The following is an 18,604-nucleotide window of genomic DNA, read 5'->3' on the forward strand; positions in this document are numbered from 1 at the left end:
TGGGGGCTTGGGAGGAGAGCTCGATCCTTCCCACACTAGGAGCAGACACCCCAGGGGGCAAATTGACCTTCTGGAGGAGGTATATTGATGACTGTCTCCTAGTGTGGGAAGGAGGGAGCGAGGGACTAGAGTCCTTTATTTCCCAGTTGAATAAAAACGATTGGAACCTACGATTTGTGGGAGAGATCAGCAACACTAGTGTTAATTTTTTGGATCTATGTATTCGGATAGAAAATGGTCGCTTTTTAACAACTTCATACTTCAAAGAAACAGATGTAAATTCTTACATTGATATGAAGAGCTGTCATTACGGCCCATGGCTCAAGAACATACCGAAAGGTCAGTTCAAGAGAATGGCCCGTAACTGTACAGAAGTGAGTGACTATAGAACACAATGTGGGGTACTCAAAAACAGGTTTGTGGAAAGAGGGTACGACGAGGCCAATCTAGATATGTGTATACAAAATGTGGAAAGAGAAAAGGAGGGAAGAAGGGAACACACAAAGGAAAAAATGGAAAAGAAGGATAGGGATTATAGGTTTTCCTTTGTGACCAAGTTTTGTTCCATGTCTGATAACATCAAGAAAATGGTAAAAAAGAATTGGGGAGTATTAAGAAACGACCCGACAATAGGAAAAATAATACCAGTGAATCCCTCTTTTATCTTCAAAAAAGCGGTCAGCATTAAAGAAAAACTTGTACACAGTGCCATTCCCCCTGTAAGTATAAAGGTGAAAAAGGAAGTAGGAAAATTCACCTGGTGCGGATTCTGTGCAGGCTGTAAAAACCGTAACCAAAAAGAAAGACAGAGGAGTCTTAACTCTATAATATCCAAAAAGAATGGGGCTGTTTTTCGCATAAGAAATAATTGCTCATGCGAAAATGAGGGCATCATATACGTACTGGAGTGCCCTTGTGGGCTCCAGTACGTGGGCAGGACTATCAGGAAGCTGAAGGTTAGGATACAAGAACATCTACGGAACATCAAGAAAGGCCTGATGACCCATAGCGTATCAGCACATTTTAAATTGGTGCATGGAAAAAGCCCGCAAGGTTTAAAATTTGCTGGTGTAGAAATAGTTAAGCCGCACTGGCGCGGGGGGGACTTACTGGCACAGATTAACAAAAAAGAGGTAGAGTGGATCTATAAACTAGGGACCCTACAACCCAGTGGTCTCAATATCGAATTTGACCTAAAACCGTGTTTGGTATAAAATGTTTAGTATAAAGTGTTCCCAAACAGTGGAGTAACCGGTTGTTCTACACCTGGCCTCTTAAGGACCTTGAGCGACGTCATATTGTCCTGACTGTCCTATTGGACGGTGGAACCTTGTGATGTGGGCGTCGGGGTGGAGGCGGGGTCGAGAACACCTGAGTGACGCATAACGGGGGAAGAACTTCTAAGTGGCACCCCAGGAGTGGGAGGGGAACCAAGGAATAGTGGTACCTATAGTGGGATAAACCGACTAATCACATATTAGAAACAGTGTTCTCACCGATGGCGCCGTTGGCTGTTCCCTACCGGACCTCTTAAGGACCTTCGTGTGACGTCACTTTGGCTTGACTGTCTGATTGAGCGGTGGAGCCTCGTGATGTGGATGTCTGGGTGGAGGATAGGTCGGGAACACCTGAGTGACGCCACGGGAGTAGGTGGAATACACCTGAAGAAACGCCCCAGAGGTGGGTGGAGAGCACAGGAACTACGTCCTCAGAGTAAGACAGAGATCAGGATATATTATCGAGATTGTGGTTTAAATATATAACATTTGAGATATTGGATGGTATGATTAAAATATGGGATAGGAATTTCTATAAGGAGGTTTGAGATATATATTGAATATATGTAATAGCGGTAACCCGAAAGGGTAAAGAGATATATGTATTTATGTACTAACTGGCAAGAGAGAGAGAAAATCCTCTCACAGTTTTATATTGTAAAATTTTTTATATGTTTGAAATGTGATGGTATCAAAGGATCATTGATGGTATTCTTATTATGTATGAATTGCAAATGATGTTTTTAGAATGACGTTATGATCCGAAATTAGACCGGCCTGTGTAATGAAATCAGCTGGGCTATTTAAGAGGCTTGACTGCAAGCATGCGCAGTTATTGCCCCTGAAGAAGCAAGGTAGCGAAACCCGGGTCAGGCAGGAATGTGACGACTGATACTGATTTTTATGCCTTTTGTCTACGAACCTTTGTGAGTAGAATAAAACCTTTTATAAAAAGAGTGTAAAGGGTGCTTCACTATTCTGCCTATTTCCTTTCAACCCTGTAGTAAAAGAGGTCTGGGGAGGACTGGATCCGGCGGGTATTGAGGAGAGGGGCTGACACCCTTTTCATTCACTGGTAATCGGGAGACACAGTCTCTAGCAGCGCGGTTCCAAAACCCTTTTGACTTGTCTATATCTGTGTGAACGACCTACCACACTACTTCGGGACCAGCAGCAGCGCAAGTAACTTGTCCGTGTTGGGACACAGGACTGACTTTCTGTTTTTTGTAATCCGCCACTGATTGCGAGTACAAATCAAATACAAGATAAACATAGTGAGAATGAGTAGACAATTAGGTGGATAAGTGAGCAGGGCATCCAGAGATAAAAGTATTGGAGAATGTAGTATAATAGAGATATATATTTACATAATAGTGGATCCCAGCTTTATGTAATGATGCAAAATACCGACAAATGGGAAAGTAAAAAAAGGGGGACCTTTTTGTTCTGTAGGTTGGAGATGGCCAAAGAAGGCCGGGGTATAATGATGGAACAAATCTGGTCTGCTGTTGTCCCATATCTGACTCATGATATATGGAGGTTAGGGGAATTTTTTGGGGGGCTCTATAGGATGACCAGAGGGACCATTTTTTAAGAAATGCAATATGTGTGCGAGTTTCCCATGAGGATAATTCCTCAAAACCGTGGAGTTGGTCTACTTTCTGAAGCCATTGTTCCATTGAGGGGGTTAGGACTTGCACCCAGAATCTAGGAAGCAAGACACAGGCAGCTATCAGCATTTGTGAGAAGATATAGGGTGGTGTGGTGTGACCTTTTTCCTGAGTGAAAGATAATAGGGCCAGTTGTGGGGACGGTTGGAAAGAGGTGTGACAAATTTTCTTAGCAAGAGAAAATATCTCAGACCACCATTTGAATATAGGAGGGCAAGTCCACCATATGTGAGTCACCTTCAGCATGTGTCCGAAGCAGTTTGATAGAAAAGTGACGTCTTATCTGGCGTATTGTACCATCGAGTGAGAATTTTGTATCCATTCTCTTGGATTCAGACACAGCGGGAGGCCCTGTGGGGAGATTCAAGGAGTCTGTGGAGGGATGCGAGGGGGATAGTAATGTTTAAGTCTAGTTCCCATTGTTTTATGAAAGATGGCTTAGCCAGCATAGGTGAAAGACGTAATCTGCTATAGATTTGTGAGATAAGTCTTTTAAGGGTTGTAGGAAGGGAGATAACTGACTCGAACCAAACCAGGGGTCGTTGGAGGTCACCCAATTGGACATGTTGTCTTATGTAGGCTCTGAGATATAAGACTGAGAAGAGGTCACACGGGTGGGGGTTAAGTAGAGCGTTCATGGCTTCTAAGTCTATCATATTATCAGTATGGTTCGTCAGCGATAGTAACGAGGTTGGTGAGGATTTTAGCCCTTGAGAGGCAGATGTTCTCAAGGCAAGGGGGGCCGTGCCTATTATGTCTTTTATCGTTAGAAGTGGGGAGGGAAAAGGGATCGAGCAGTGGGATGTAGATAGCCACTTCCATGCCTCTAGAGTAGCTTTGACAATTGGGTAGTGGGTTAATGGTTCAGCTAAGACGTCTTGATGCCCTAGCACGAGTGCTCTAACTGGTCTGTTTAGTATGTCAAGTTCTATTTCTACTGCGGTAGATTGCGAGGAGGGGCAAAGCCAGGCTGCTGCTCGGGAAAGGAGTATAGCCTTGCCGTAGAGTTCTGGGTTTGGAAGACCTATACCCCCAGCTTGTTGAGGTTTTGTGAGGAGGGAAAATGCAAGTCTAGCTTTCCTCCCATTCCATACAAAGGATCTAAACTTTTTTTTGTAGCAAAGCATAGTAATGCTTGGGTATGGGAATAGGAAGAACCTGTTGTAAATAAGTGAGGCGGGGGAGAATTAAGGATGAAAGCAGGTTTTTGCGACCAAACCAAGACAAAGTAGGGTTGGATTGGGTAAGGTTATCTATAGCGTTAAAGATTGTGGATCTTAGAGGAATATAGTTAAGGGAAAAGAGGTCTTTTATTTTGGGGCTAATTTTGACACCCAAGTAGGTGATGGTGGGGGAGGACCAATTGAAGAGTGAGTTCTCCATTAACCGTCGCTTAGTGGCAAGGGAGATACCCGAGCATAAGACTAGGGATCTATTGGCGTTGATCTTGAAGTCTGAAACTGTGCTATAAAGGTTGAGGTGGGACTGAATGCAGGGTAGGGAAACTACCGGGTTTACTGTCATCATCAGAATGTCATGCGCAAATGCTGCAATTTTCTGTTCCTTACCTCCCAAATATAGACCCTCAATCCTCCTGTCCGATCTTATAATAGATAAGAGCGGTTCCAGTGCTAGGATAAATAAAAGTGGAGAAAGGGGACAGCCCTGACGCGTTCCATTATTTATAGCAAATGGAGAGGAAAGATTCCCGTTGACCATAACCAGAGCTGTTGCCTGGTCATACATGGCAAAGGTAGCTTGCACAAAGGGACCAGGAAGGCCAAATCTCAACAAGACATGTTTCAGGTACATCCAGTTGACCCTATCAAATGCTTTCTCAGCATCAGCGCTGAGGAGGAGCAGAGGGGAAGAGATGTGATTGGCATGACATAGTGTATTAATCACTAGTAATGAGCGGCAGGGGTCATATTTGAATTTGCGATATTTCGCGAATATTTAGTAGAATATTCGTAGAATATTCGCAAATTTTGTCACAATAAAATAATGTAAGGTACCTTAATATCATAAAATACATTCAATAAAATACAATTAATACATAAATAACCATCTGTGTGGATTCAGATAACCTGTAGGAGTGTCACTGATACCCAATACAATTAGTGGGTTTGATAGTGATTAAATCCAAATGCGCAATGGTAAATGCGCTAAGTCTCTGCTAGTGTTGGATAATGACTAGCAGCTATGGCTAGTATGTTGCAATGTAATACAAAGTCTCGTATCTTGCTTGCTGATTGTTACAGCATATCAAATGATGCGATATAATGGCTTGCTGTGTGTGAACACACTACTCACTGTTTGAAGCGGTAAAGTGACCGGTCACTCGTGCTTGGCGTGGCGTCCCACGTGTTGCAGCACAAGAGGCCTCAGTTCCGGTCCACTCTCGGTATATGTGAGTAGGGTACCGTGGCAGGCAAAGAAACTGTCAGTTTTAGACGCCGGGGTCTGGATATTCTGACCCACTTGAGTGTCGGCGTTGCCTTGGTGTCTGTTAGTATAGACACAGCTGGACTTGAATTTCTTCCTGTCTGATATGTAGAAAGCGCTCCAAAGAACTCCAAATGTTGCGCAGGTAATATGCTGCGGTTTCTTACTTGCTTTACTCGAGACTTGTGCACCAGACGCGTTTCGGAGTTAGCAGTGACTCCTTCCTCAGTGGTCAAGTCTCGTCTGTTATCCAAGAGTTTATATAGGGCTAGAGCCATCTGTTCATTATGATTTATTTCGTCTTCATGAAGTGGAACAGAAAATCTGGATTTAGGATTCCCGGCTGTTTGGCATTTGGTTATTTAATTATTTGCACATGAATATATACCTGTAAACATACTCTACATGTCGAAAATACATAGTAATATATATGTATGTGTATATACATGTGTATAAAGAATAAAAATAAATATAAAAATAAAAATGAAAATAAACGCATTTAAATGCGGTCTTTCATGTGAACAAAGTCCTACAAACATCATAGTCGAATTTAATATAAGTTTAGTTTAAAATTGCTTATTAATACAGGATAGTTTGCATATAACATGTGGTTTATATTTAATCGTCATATCATATATCTTTGAATGTGGTTAATATTTGATATTGCTTGTTTCTCAATCTGATGCGGTTTTTGTGCGTTTTGTCCCTATAAACACAATTGTGATCTTTATTTAGTTGCATATAATGATACAAGCAAGATCAGATTATTAAGAATACCGCTCTTCAAGATTATAACATGATAAAATAGTAAAAAGATAAAAGATTAAAAATGTAAAATTGTGACCAACATATATTATGTATAATAAAATTTATAGAGTTATCCAATGGGTCATTCATTAATCATATTAGATATCTATTCTATACTAATAATGATAAAATTCCACTCATTACTCTGCATCATCTATCCCATTCCTTGCTGTTTGACCGTATCTACATCCTTATTCATTATGGATCATAGGTGTTAATCTCCATATGCAGGCGTCCCCGGACAAACCGCATCATATATATATATATCTGAATGTAAAAATATGTGTTGCAATATAAAGTATAATCAATATGGGATTGGAATGATGCAGAATAATACGTATGGAACTTGGTGAGTAAGATATGATAAAAGTGATAAAAATAAGTAAAAATGTTTTTTTTAAAAAATATATATACTTAAATACAATAATACATAATTTAGTAAGATATTAATATAATCAATGTAATTGATACAGTTAGTATAATTATCAGTTATTAATTTTCTATACCGAATTTATAATTGGCATTAACGTCAATTTAAGATATATGAATTAATTGTATATATGCCTAATGAGCAATAATGCGTACAAGGTCAGTATTCTACAAAAAACCAAAAACTTCCATTTCCGCGTTTAGTCCTAGAGGGAGGATAGAATTGAACTCAAAAAATTTTTGGGATTCAATTCTAGACATGCGACTTATATGATCTCCTCCTCTCCAGTGAATATTCACTTTCTCCAAGGCTGCAAAGGTCATTCCATGTGGATTTTGATTATGTACCATCTTAAAATGGAGGGATAAGGTATGTTTATCATAACCTTTTTTGATGTTTGAGATATGCTCAGTAATACGTTTTTACAGTGTTCTTTTCGTTCTGCCCACGTATTGTTTTCTGCATGGGCATTGGATAATGTATATAACACTTTCTGTATTGCATGTCAAGAACTCTCTGATTTTATGGATATGAGTGTTGCTGGTAGATTTAACTTCAATGGTTTTTTTAGGGAATGTGGTGGATCTACATCCCATACATGCCCCACATCTATGAAAACCTGTTAACCCTATCCATTTTTGGATTGATGGTGTATTTGGGAATTTATTAATGATTGTGGGTGCTACCAATAAGCCCAAATTGGGAGCTTTGGTGAAGGTGATTTGAGGTTTGTTTGGTAAAATGTGACCTATTGTTTTGTCTTTGACAATATGATGCCAATGTTTATTGATTATATATCTGATCTTTTTATATTGAGAATTAAAAGGCAATATTAGTCTTACGTTATCGTCGGTCTTTGGTGTTTCTATTTTATCCAAAAAGAAAGTATTACGATCAAGTTTGCGCACTATTTCCAGAGAGGATTCCAATACTTGCAGTGGGTATTTTTTCTGCAAAAATTGGTCCTTTAATTTTATCCCTTCTGATTCGAAAATTTCTTCTTTTGAGCAATTTCTTTTGATCCGTCTGAATTGTCCTGATGGAATATTGACCAACCATTGTGGTAGATGGCAGCTATCATATAATATATAGCTATTTTTAGACGTAGGTTTTTGATAGGTGCTACATACTAATTTTTATTTTTCTATGTTAATTTGCAGATCCAAAAATTCGACTGAGGAGGTACTTGTGATGGCCGTAAAGTGCAAGTTCAGTGAGTTGTCATTAATGCTTTCTAAAAAGAGATCAAGTGATATTTGATCACCTTTCCATATAAACAACACATCGTCTATATAACGATTCCAGAGCACCAGGTCTGTCCCCAGCCTTGGGACAATGGTGTCCTGTTCCCACTGAGCCATAAAAAGGTTGGCATAGCTGGGGGCAAACCTGGTGCCCATGGCTGTGCCTTGCACTTGAACGTAAAATTCTGTATCAAAATAAAAATAATTATGGTCCAATATAAATCGAACCACCTCCGTTATATATTCTATCTGTTGAATAGGTAATTTTCCATCATGTGTTAATTGTTCTTTCATAGCATGGATGCCCTGATCATGATGGATTATAGTATTCAAAGACTGTACATCTAATGTACCCATAATCCAAGTTGGATCCCATTTTATTTCTTCTATTATTTTTATTATTTGGGTCGTATCCTTAGTGTAGGATCTAATTTTTTTCACTACAGGTTGCAATAGTCTGTCTATATATTGAGACAGATTCGCTGTTAGTGAATTTATACCCGAAATAATGGGTCGTCCTGGGGGGTCAGTATGATTTTTGTGCAGTTTTGGGATGCAGTAAAAGACTGGTAGTCTTTGTTGGGTATTCAGTATATAGTTGTATTCCTCTTTTGTTAGAATTTCTTGTTCTAGACCTTTGTTACATAATTCCAATAATTCTAAATGATAATTTATTGTAGGATCTGATTTTAGTTTTTTATATGTTTTGGTATCCCCTAATTGCCTCTTGCATTCATTATTGTACTTTTCTGCTTCTAAAATGACAATTGCCCCACCTTTATCTGCGGGGCGTATCACTATGTTGTTATCTTTCTGTAGTTGTTTGACTGCATGTACCTCCTGTCGAGATAAATTATTATTACTCATATTTTTTAACGTTTTTATTTTCCTTATATCACATTCTACCGATTGTCTGAAAGTGGCCATTTCATGGCTGACTTCTTGTCTAGGATACTTTCTAGATCTACTTTTCAAATTTGTATGAATATATGTCTGTCTGACTGGTTTAATTGATTCTGAACTAACAGGATTTTTCATGTGATATTTCTTCAGACAAAGTTTTCGGATGAATTTCTCGACTCCTATATACGTGTCGAATTTATTTAATTGAACGGTTGGCGCAAACTTGAGGCCTTTATTTAATAGATCAATTTGTGATTGTGTGAGGGATATAGTGCTCAGATTTACAATCGCATTTGAGGTGTCTGTGTTTTCCTGATTTATCTGTCGTGTTTTTTTCTGTTTTTCTCCCCTGCGTAATTTTTTCTTTCGTATGGTTGTGGTTTGTGTTGGTGATAATGTGTATAATGTGGTTCTCTGTGTTGTGTGGACTCCCACTGTTGTGGTTGATAGTGATCCATAATGAATAAGGATGTAGATACGGTCAAACAGCAAGGAATGGGATAGATGATGCAGAGTAATGAGTGGAATTTTATCATTATTAGTATAGAATAGATATCTAATATGATTAATGAATGACCCATTGGATAACTCTATAAATTTTATTATACATAATATATGTTGGTCACAATTTTACATTTTTAATCTTTTATCTTTTTACTATTTTATCATGTTATAATCTTGAAGAGCGGTATTCTTAATAATCTGATCTTGCTTGTATCATTATATGCAACTAAATAAAGATCACAATTGTGTTTATAGGGACAAAACGCACAAAAACCGCATCAGATTGAGAAACAAGCAATATCAAATATTAACCACATTCAAAGATATATGATATGACGATTAAATATAAACCACATGTTATATGCAAACTATCCTGTATTAATAAGCAATTTTAAACTAAACTTATATTAAATTCGACTATGATGTTTGTAGGACTTTGTTCACATGAAAGACCGCATTTAAATATCACACCATCAGCCAATGCGTTTATTTTCATTTTTATTTTTATATTTATTTTTATTCTTTATACACATGTATATACACATACATATATATTACTATGTATTTTCGACATGTAGAGTATGTTTACAGGTATATATTCATGTGCAAATAATTAAATAACCAAATGCCAAACAGCCGGGAATCCTAAATCCAGATTTTCTGTTCCACTTCATGAAGACGAAATAAATCATAATGAACAGATGGCTCTAGCCCTATATAAACTCTTGGATAACAGACGAGACTTGACCACTGAGGAAGGAGTCACTGCTAACTCCGAAACGCGTCTGGTGCACAAGTCTCGAGTAAAGCAAGTAAGAAACCGCAGCGTATTACCTGCGCAACATTTGGAGTTCTTTGGAGCGCTTTCTACATATCAGACAGGAAGAAATTCAAGTCCAGCTGTGTCTATACTAACAGACACCAAGGCAACGCCGACAATCAAGTGGGTCAGAATATCCAGACCCCGGCGTCTAAAACTGACAGTTTCTTTGCCTGCCACGGTACCCTACTCACATATACCGAGAGTGGACCGGAACTGAGGCCTCTTGTGCTGCAACACGTGGGACGCCACGCCAAGCACGAGTGACCGGTCACTTTACCGCTTCAAACAGTGAGTAGTGTGTTCACACACAGCAAGCCATTATATCGCATCATTTGATATGCTGTAACAATCAGCAAGCAAGATACGAGACTTTGTATTACATTGCAACATACTAGCCATAGCTGCTAGTCATTATCCAACACTAGCAGAGACTTAGCGCATTTACCATTGCGCATTTGGATTTAATCACTATCAAACCCACTAATTGTATTGGGTATCAGTGACACTCCTACAGGTTATCTGAATCCACACAGATGGCTATTTATGTATTAATTGTATTTTATTGAATGTATTTTATGATATTAAGGTACCTTACATTATTTTATTGTGACAAATAAATAGTTTAAACGCATTGGCTGCAGCTCCATTTGACTATCATATGTAGGTGTGCCCCTCTCCTCTACTTAGTCCATTTTACCTACCTAGAAGATTGGGGATATCTTTCTTTTAGGGGGAGCACCCATTCCGTATTAATTAGAGGGTGAGCCAATCCAATCCTACTTCTAAAACAAGAATATATAGCAATATAGCGAATATTTAAAAAAAAAAGAATATAGAGCAAAATTCGCAAACACTACTACTCCTAAAGTCAAGTATATTGCAGCCTTCTTATTGGCCCACAAGCTAGAAGCAGTGAGGGATCACGTGTACTGATAAAAAAATAAAATAGAAAAAAAAATAGAAAAAAAAAATTTGAATATTCGAAATTACGAATATATATAACTATATTCGAAATATTCGGAAATTTTCAAAGTACCTATATTCGCGATAAAAATTCGAAATTCGAATATTCGTGATCAACACTATTAATCACTCTAGATGTGTTGTCTTTGTCTGGTCCCCGTGAACAAGGTGGGGGAGAAGATTTGCCAGCCTGTTGGCTAACATTTTGGCCAGGAGTTTAAGGTCTATATTCAGGAGGGATATGGGCCTGTAGTTGGAGCATTGTTTGGAATCTTTCCCTTCTTTAGGGATGAGTGTGATGTGGGCCGCTGTCATGTCTCTAGAAAGCGGGACACCTTTAAGCGCAAGGTTGCAGACCTCAAGAAGATAAGGGAGGAGGATTTCATGGAAGGTTTTATAGTATGAGACCAGGAGACCGTCCGGGCCTGGACTCTTCCCTTTTGGCATTTGGCTTAAAGCTTTGCTGAGTTCGGTTAAGGTGAAAGGGGCTTCCAGTTTTGACTTTTGGTCTGGAGATATGGAAGGGATATTGGATGAGTCTAGGAAGGTTGAAATAATGGAAGCTCGATTTTCTGGAGTTGTGTTGGAAGGGAGGTTGTAAAGGTTTTCGTAAAAGGAGCGGAACTGAGCAGCAATCTGGGGGGCAGAAAAGACTGGTTTACAATCAGGCGAGGTCAGCTGGTGAATATAGTTTGCTACTCTCCTTCCTTTTATTCTACGCATTAGGAATTTGGTGGCTTTGTCTCCATGGGCGAAGAATTTGTGCTGGGAGTTCATATAATATTTAGCAGCTTTAGCTAGTAGAAGGGCCTTAAGTTCTGCTCTATGGTTCAATAGTTCCTGTAGGTGGGAATTGGTGGGATTCTTTTTATGGCAGGATTCGAGCATTTGGATGTTTTTGAGGGCTTCATCTATCGCTTATTCCCTCAACTTTTTTTGGTAAGATCCAATATTGATAAATTGGCCCCTGTTGAAGGGTTTGTGTGCATCCCATAAGGTGTTGGCAGAGAGGTCAGGGCACTCATTTAAAGAAAAATATTCTTTAATGTGTTTGGAGACCAAATCAATCGTGGCTTGGTGTCCCAATAAGGATTCATTTAGTCGCCAGTTGAAACATGTGGGGTTACTATTTGGGGCCAATACTGAGAGTAAAATTGGAGAATGGTCGGAAAGATGCATGGAACCTATTGAGGCCTCCCTACAAACATGTAGGTGTTCTTTGGAGATCAACAAATAGTCTAGGCGATGATAGGTACCATGCATTGGGGAATAGAATGTATAATCTAGCGTGTTGGGATAGTGAGATCGCCACAAATCTATCAACTGAAGATTCCAGAGATTATAGCTTTAAGGGATTTACAGGAATGGGATGATTTTTGGGAAGATGTATCTACTTGTGGGTATAGGGCAATGTTTAAATCTCCTCCCAGGATTACTATCCCTTCTTTGAAGGAGTCAATGAGTGGATAGACGTTTGAAAACCAGTGGGACTGGTTAGAGTTAGGGGCATATAAATTTATAAAAGTGTAGGTTTGTACCCTTGACCAAGATAAATCTTCCATCTGGGTCTTGAGTATGGGCTACATATATAAAGGGAATTTTTCTCTGAAATCCTATGCTAACTCCACCTGAGGCTGAAGTGCTTCCCCCACAGTGATACCAGTGAGAGTAGTGGGAAAATTGCATGTTAGGGTAATGGTTAAAGCGAAAATGTGTCTCCTGGAGGAACACAACTCCGGCTCCGGTTTTCCTAAGAATAGAAAAAATTTGACTTTGCTTTGAAGGAGAGTGGAAGCCTTTTACATTGTAAGAGGTTATGTGTAGGTCAGCCATTGCGAGCTGTGTATGTTAGGGTACCTTGTGGCCATTGATGTGTCCTCCAGGAGAGTGCATTAACAGGAAGGGGCTCCGCCATCTGATTCTGGATGCGGACCGAGGTGATGGGGGTCTCACATTGTATTGAGAAGAGGTCAAGTACCTTGGAAAAAAGATATGGTAAGAAACAAATACAAAACAGGTTAGAACATCAGAACAGAAATAAACGAGCATATAAGGATATGCTTTAGGCATGTGGGGGATAATTGGTCAGGTGACCGGATAGTAGATCGTATAGCACCCTAAAGAGGGCCATTAGGTAAAGGACAAGGATGGGCCTAGCAATTTGTATTCTATAAGACAGAGAACACACAAGGATATACTCATTATATGTCAAAACCGGGAGCACCAGCAGATGGCTGAGGTATGAAACTTCCAAGGAATGGTGAGCAGTACGAATAGGCCGGAACTTGAGTCCATTTAAGGATCCTGGGAGAGGCTCCTGGGTGTGAGCTGGTGGCCTCTTTTCTTAGATCTTGATGACTTTGGGGTTCGCTGGACTTCAAATGGTGACACTTTGGGGAGATCTGGTAAGTCTCCTAGGTCATGATATAGTTCCCAATTTTCTATCTGCATAGGGGGGACGTCCAGATCTTCCAAAATAGGCGCGATGTCAGAATAGGTCGAGATGTTGATCCGCTTGCCTGCCAAAGAAAATGAAAGTCCAAATGGGTAGGACCAGCGGTAAAGGACCTTGTTGGACCGGAGCAAGTCGGTCAGAGGCTTTAGTGCCCTCCGTTTCTTGAGGGTAGAGGGAGCTAGATCTTGATATATTTCCAACTTGGAGTCCTCATAAGAGAGGCCAGAGTGGTTACGTGCAGCATCCAGGATGGCCGCTTTAACTGGGAAATTTAGGAACTTGCAGATGACATCACGAGGTGGCTCGGTCGGCTTGGGCTTGGGGCGTAGTGACCTGTGAGCGCGTTCAATAACGATTTCTTGGGGAAAATCGGGGCCTAACAGAGAGCGGCATATGGTGAGGATGGTAGCTGTAATCTCTCCCAGCGGCACTGATTCTGGGATCCCTCTGAACCTTAAGTTGTTGCGGCGCCCTCTATTCTCCTGGTCTTCCAGGGCATTATGCAGTTCATTGAGGTGCGCTGTGCAGCGACGGAGGGAGACTGATACTGCTGACTGGTGGTTCAGGGATGCGGCCTGATGGGTTTCCAGTGTTTCCACCCGTTCCGCAATGTGTCTCACCTCTTGTCTGAAAGCAGAAAGTTCAGCGAGAATAGGCTCCATAACTCTGCTGAGTGCTCGATCCAGGTATCATCTGGTGAGCAGTAGGTCAGAGCTGAGTTGGCAATCTTCTGAATCGCTGTCCCCCTCGGATTGTGCACGGACGCGCTTCAGGGCCTTGGGCTGCTGAGCCAGCGCCATCTTTGGCTCTCGTGGCGCGATCGTTGCGGCTGCCTTTTTGAGAAATTTTTCCATTTCGCCGCTTGGAATCTGGCCTTTGGGGATCACAGGGTGTTCTCCAAGCTTGGGGTTCCCAATTTTCACCATCCTCGCTTGTTGGGGCTAATTATAGCTGGTGCTAGGGACGATCTTCTTAGCAGAGCAGTGAACTAAGCTTCCATCTCCGGGAGCTTTTTATTTTGATAAATGTTTACCAATGGGGCGTTCTATTTCGTGTTTTTATTTTTTAGGGTTTTTCTACCTTTTTGGAATGGGTTGTTGCAGTGCGCTCCGTGAAAGGAGGCATGGTACATTATCTGGATGATTTTACATTTTTTGGCCCAGCTGACTATCAGTTTGTCAGGATTTGTTGTCAGAATTTTCTTGTGTTTTTTCAGAGTTTGGTGTTCCCTTGGCTTCTGAGAAGACGGTGTTATCTGCTAGCTGTGTTGAATATTTAGGGATAGTTATTGATTCATGTGTTGGGGAGTTTCGTTTACTGGAAGATAAAATTGTAAAAGCAGTTTTGTTAATTAGGAATTTTTTATTGCTTCATAGTGTTACTGCGAGAGAAGTTCAATCGTTGTTAGGTTTATTAGCATTTTGTTCCAGAATCATGCCTATGGGGTGATTTTTTTGCAGACAGCTATTTGGTCATATGGCGGGATTGCACAATCCTTGTTTACATGTGTCTTTATGCAAGGATGTCAAAGATGACCTTTTAGTTTGGTTGAGTTTTTTGCAGGATTTTAATGGTAGGTCTTTGTGGCAAGATGATTTTATTGATGTGGTACAACTGAATCTATTTACGGATGCTGTAGGTAGTTCTGGTTTTAGCGCTTTTTGGGATAGTCACTGGTGCGCAGCTGCATGGCATGAATCTTGGGTTGCGAATGCTGTATTGTCTAATTTGGTTTTGTTAGAATTGTTTCCAGTTGTGGTGGCATTAGTCCTTTGGGGTCAGAATTTTAGAGAAAAGTGTATCTATTTGCACACGGATAATAAGGGCATAATGTTTGCTGTCATATAAATTGCTTGTCATATAAATGTCCTTAGGTGATTAAACTTTCACGTCATTTAGTTTTGATTTGCTTAAAGTTGAATATTTGGCTTAAGGCCTCATGCACATGACCGTTTTTCGGGTCCGCATCCGAGCCGCCGTTTTTGCGGCTCGGGTGCGGACCCATTCACTTCAATGGGGCCGCAAAAAATGCGGACAGCACTCCGTGTGCTGTCCGCATCCTTTGCTCCGTTCCGTGGCCCCGCAAAGAAAATATAGCATGTCCTATTCTTGTCCGTTTTGCAGACAAGAATAGGCATTTCTACAATGTGCCGCCCGTTCTGTTCCGCAAATTGCGGAAGGCACACGGGCGGCTTCTGTTTTTTGTGGATCTGCGGTTTGCGGACCGCAAAAAACGGAATCGTGTGCATGAGGCCTAAGGCTGTGCTTATCCCGGGTATTGATAACAAGATTGCTGATTCTTTGTCACATTTTCAGATGGACCAGTTTCGGTTTTTGGTGCCGTCGGCCGATGTTTTTAGGACTCCTTTTTCCGGAGCACCTTTGGGGGCTAATTTGGTCATAGCATTGAATTTGTTGAGTCGTTCTGTGGCTACAGCAAAAAGGAAGAGCTATGTATCGGCTTGGCTGCACTGGTATCATTTTACCTCTGGTTTGCCAGTTTCTCCTGTGATAGTTAATAAATCATTGGCGTTGGCTTTTTATTTGGAGCTGAACAAAAGTTGGCTTACAGTTCTGTTTGTAGGATTTTAGCTGGGTTTTCGTTTTTTCAAAGAGTTTTCGGGTCTAAGTCCATTTCTGAGTATTTCTTAATCAGGCAGCTTTTGAAAGGTTACATATCTATTGGTCATTTGCCTGATGGTCGTTGTCCTGTATCTCCTGAGTTATTGGTGAGATTATGTAAAGTTACCCATCTGGTTTGTTTTTCTTCGCTATTTTTTACTGCTTTGTTTTATTATATTTTGGAGCTTTGTGTATTGGCAAATTGTTGCCACGTTCTAAACGTTCTCATTCTGGCTTGGCCCTGCGGCACATTAGTGTGCATGGTTCTGTTTTATCTATTTTTATTTAGAAGTCTAAGATGGACCAGGCGGGAGTAGGTTGTTATGTGCATATTGGTGCAGTGTCTGATAAGACTATTTGCCCTGTTACTGCAGTTTTACATATTTTTTAATCAGATAATTTTTATTGATTAAAAGTTTTTTTTTTTATAAAACATGTACAAAACAAGTGCACTTCAGATCACAAGATACAAGTCATTCGGATTCAAAAAGACATTGTGTAGAGAACTCAATCATAATTAGTCAAAGAATAAACCGTGAGTGCAATCCCACAACAACCCTCCCTCCCCCCGAGACAGAAAACATAACAGTCTTTAGCCAATATAAACATCGTACATAGATAGCAGCAGTTAATGTGAAAACACGGGCAGTGGCACCCCCTAGGGGCAGCGACAGCATTCCATCAATAGCCTCCACTCACCTAACACATTGAGCAATGTTATCCCATAATGCGTACTACCGGTATGCCTCTATTAAGATCCAGCCAAGGACTATAGACTACAGATCTGTCTATCCAGAGACCCCAAATAATCTAAAATTTTGAAAGGCAATTTCGTTTGAGATATACCCCCCCTTCCAATCCAATCACTACATTCAACCAGTGGCGTAACTACTGGGGAAGCGGCTGCTTCGGGGCCCGGGCTGCCAAGGGCAGCGTGTGTGACAGTTTATTTTCAAGTTAGTTAAATATGATCGATTCTTGTCTTAATGTTCAGGGCCCCTTCACAGCAGCAGCGGACCAGGCCCCCTCCGCTAATGTGATCTAATCTTACTGTTTCCTGAAGTCTCCTGATGTGTCTGGGATTCAAACCCACAACCTCCATGTACCATGTATCAGAGGCAAAGCATTTACCCACACAGCCATAAAGGCTGCATTGCTACTGATTGAAAAAATATGAGACTTCTACTGTTATAGCTGGCTAAGTGTACATCTATACACATGACAGCTGCCCCAACACACCCAGCACTGCTATATCTCTATATGACAGCTGTCCCAGCACACTCAGCTCTGCTATATCTTTATATATGATAGCTGTCCCAGCACACCCAGCTCTGCTACATCTAATACACATGACAGCTGCACCAGCACACTCAGCTCTACTATATCTCTATATATGACAGCTGCCCCAACACACCCAGCACTGCTATATCTCTATATGACAGCTGTCCCAGCAAACCCAGCTCTGCTACATCTAGACACATGACAGCTGCCCAAACACACCCAGCTCTGCTACATTTATACACATGACAGCTGCCCCAGCACACTCAGCTTTGCTATATCTCTATATATCTATCTACTGTATAGCAATACTCAGAGATATATAGATGTAGCAGAGCTGGGTGTGCTGGGGCAGCTGTCATATATAGAGATATAGTATAGCTGAGTGTGCTGGTGCAGCTGTCATGTGTATTAGATGTAGCAGAGCTGGGTGTGCTGGGGCAGCGATCATATATAGAGATATAGCAGAGCTGAGTGTGCTGGGACAGCTGTCATATAGAGATATAGCATTGCTGGGTGTGTTAGGGCAGCAGTCATGTGTATAGATGTACACTTAGCATGCTATAACAGTAGAAGTCTCATATTTTTTTCAGTCAGCAGCAAGGCAGCTCTTATGACTGTCTGGTTAGCTGCTTTGCCTCTGATACAGAAGGTCGTGGGTTCGAATCCCAGCAGAAACTTTTCTGAAATACAAGCACTGACTCCATATATGGACATACAGGGCGGGACACAGGAAGAGGCTGCATCGCATCGCTGACATGGAGGTAAGTATAAGTGTTTTTTTTTTTAATACCCGACTGTTACTGCCATGGGGGGAGCGGGAGGCACTTGATACTGGCACATGGGGGGAGGGGGGTTGGCACCATATATTGGCACATGGGGGGGAGGGGTTGGCTGGCACCTGATACTGGCACATGGGTGGGGGGGGGGAGAGGCGCTTGATACTGGCACTTTTTTTTTGGGGGGGGGGGAGATGGCACTATGATACTGGGACATGGGGGGAGGAGAGAATCACTTGATACTGGCACGTGGGAGGGGGGGGTTTGGCACTTGATACTGGCACATGGGTGGGTTTGGCACTATGATACTGGCACATGGAGGGGGGAAGAGAGAGGCACTTGATACTGGCACATGGGGGGGTTTGGCACTATGATACTGGCACATGGGGGGTGGGAAGGAGAGA

The 18,604-nt window shown here is 41.1% G+C and overlaps 1 protein-coding gene across 1 annotated transcript in view; it reads right to left on the minus strand.

Moving 5' to 3' along the window:
- LOC120985818 (aromatase-like) overlaps positions 1-18,604 on the minus strand; it is a 152,119-nt gene that overhangs the window by 119,874 nt on the left and 13,641 nt on the right. The gene's annotated exons all lie outside the window — the stretch shown is intronic.

This window comes from Bufo bufo, chromosome 1, assembly GCF_905171765.1.
Source record: "Bufo bufo chromosome 1, aBufBuf1.1, whole genome shotgun sequence".
In the NCBI taxonomy this organism is placed as follows: Eukaryota; Metazoa; Chordata; class Amphibia; order Anura; family Bufonidae; genus Bufo; species Bufo bufo.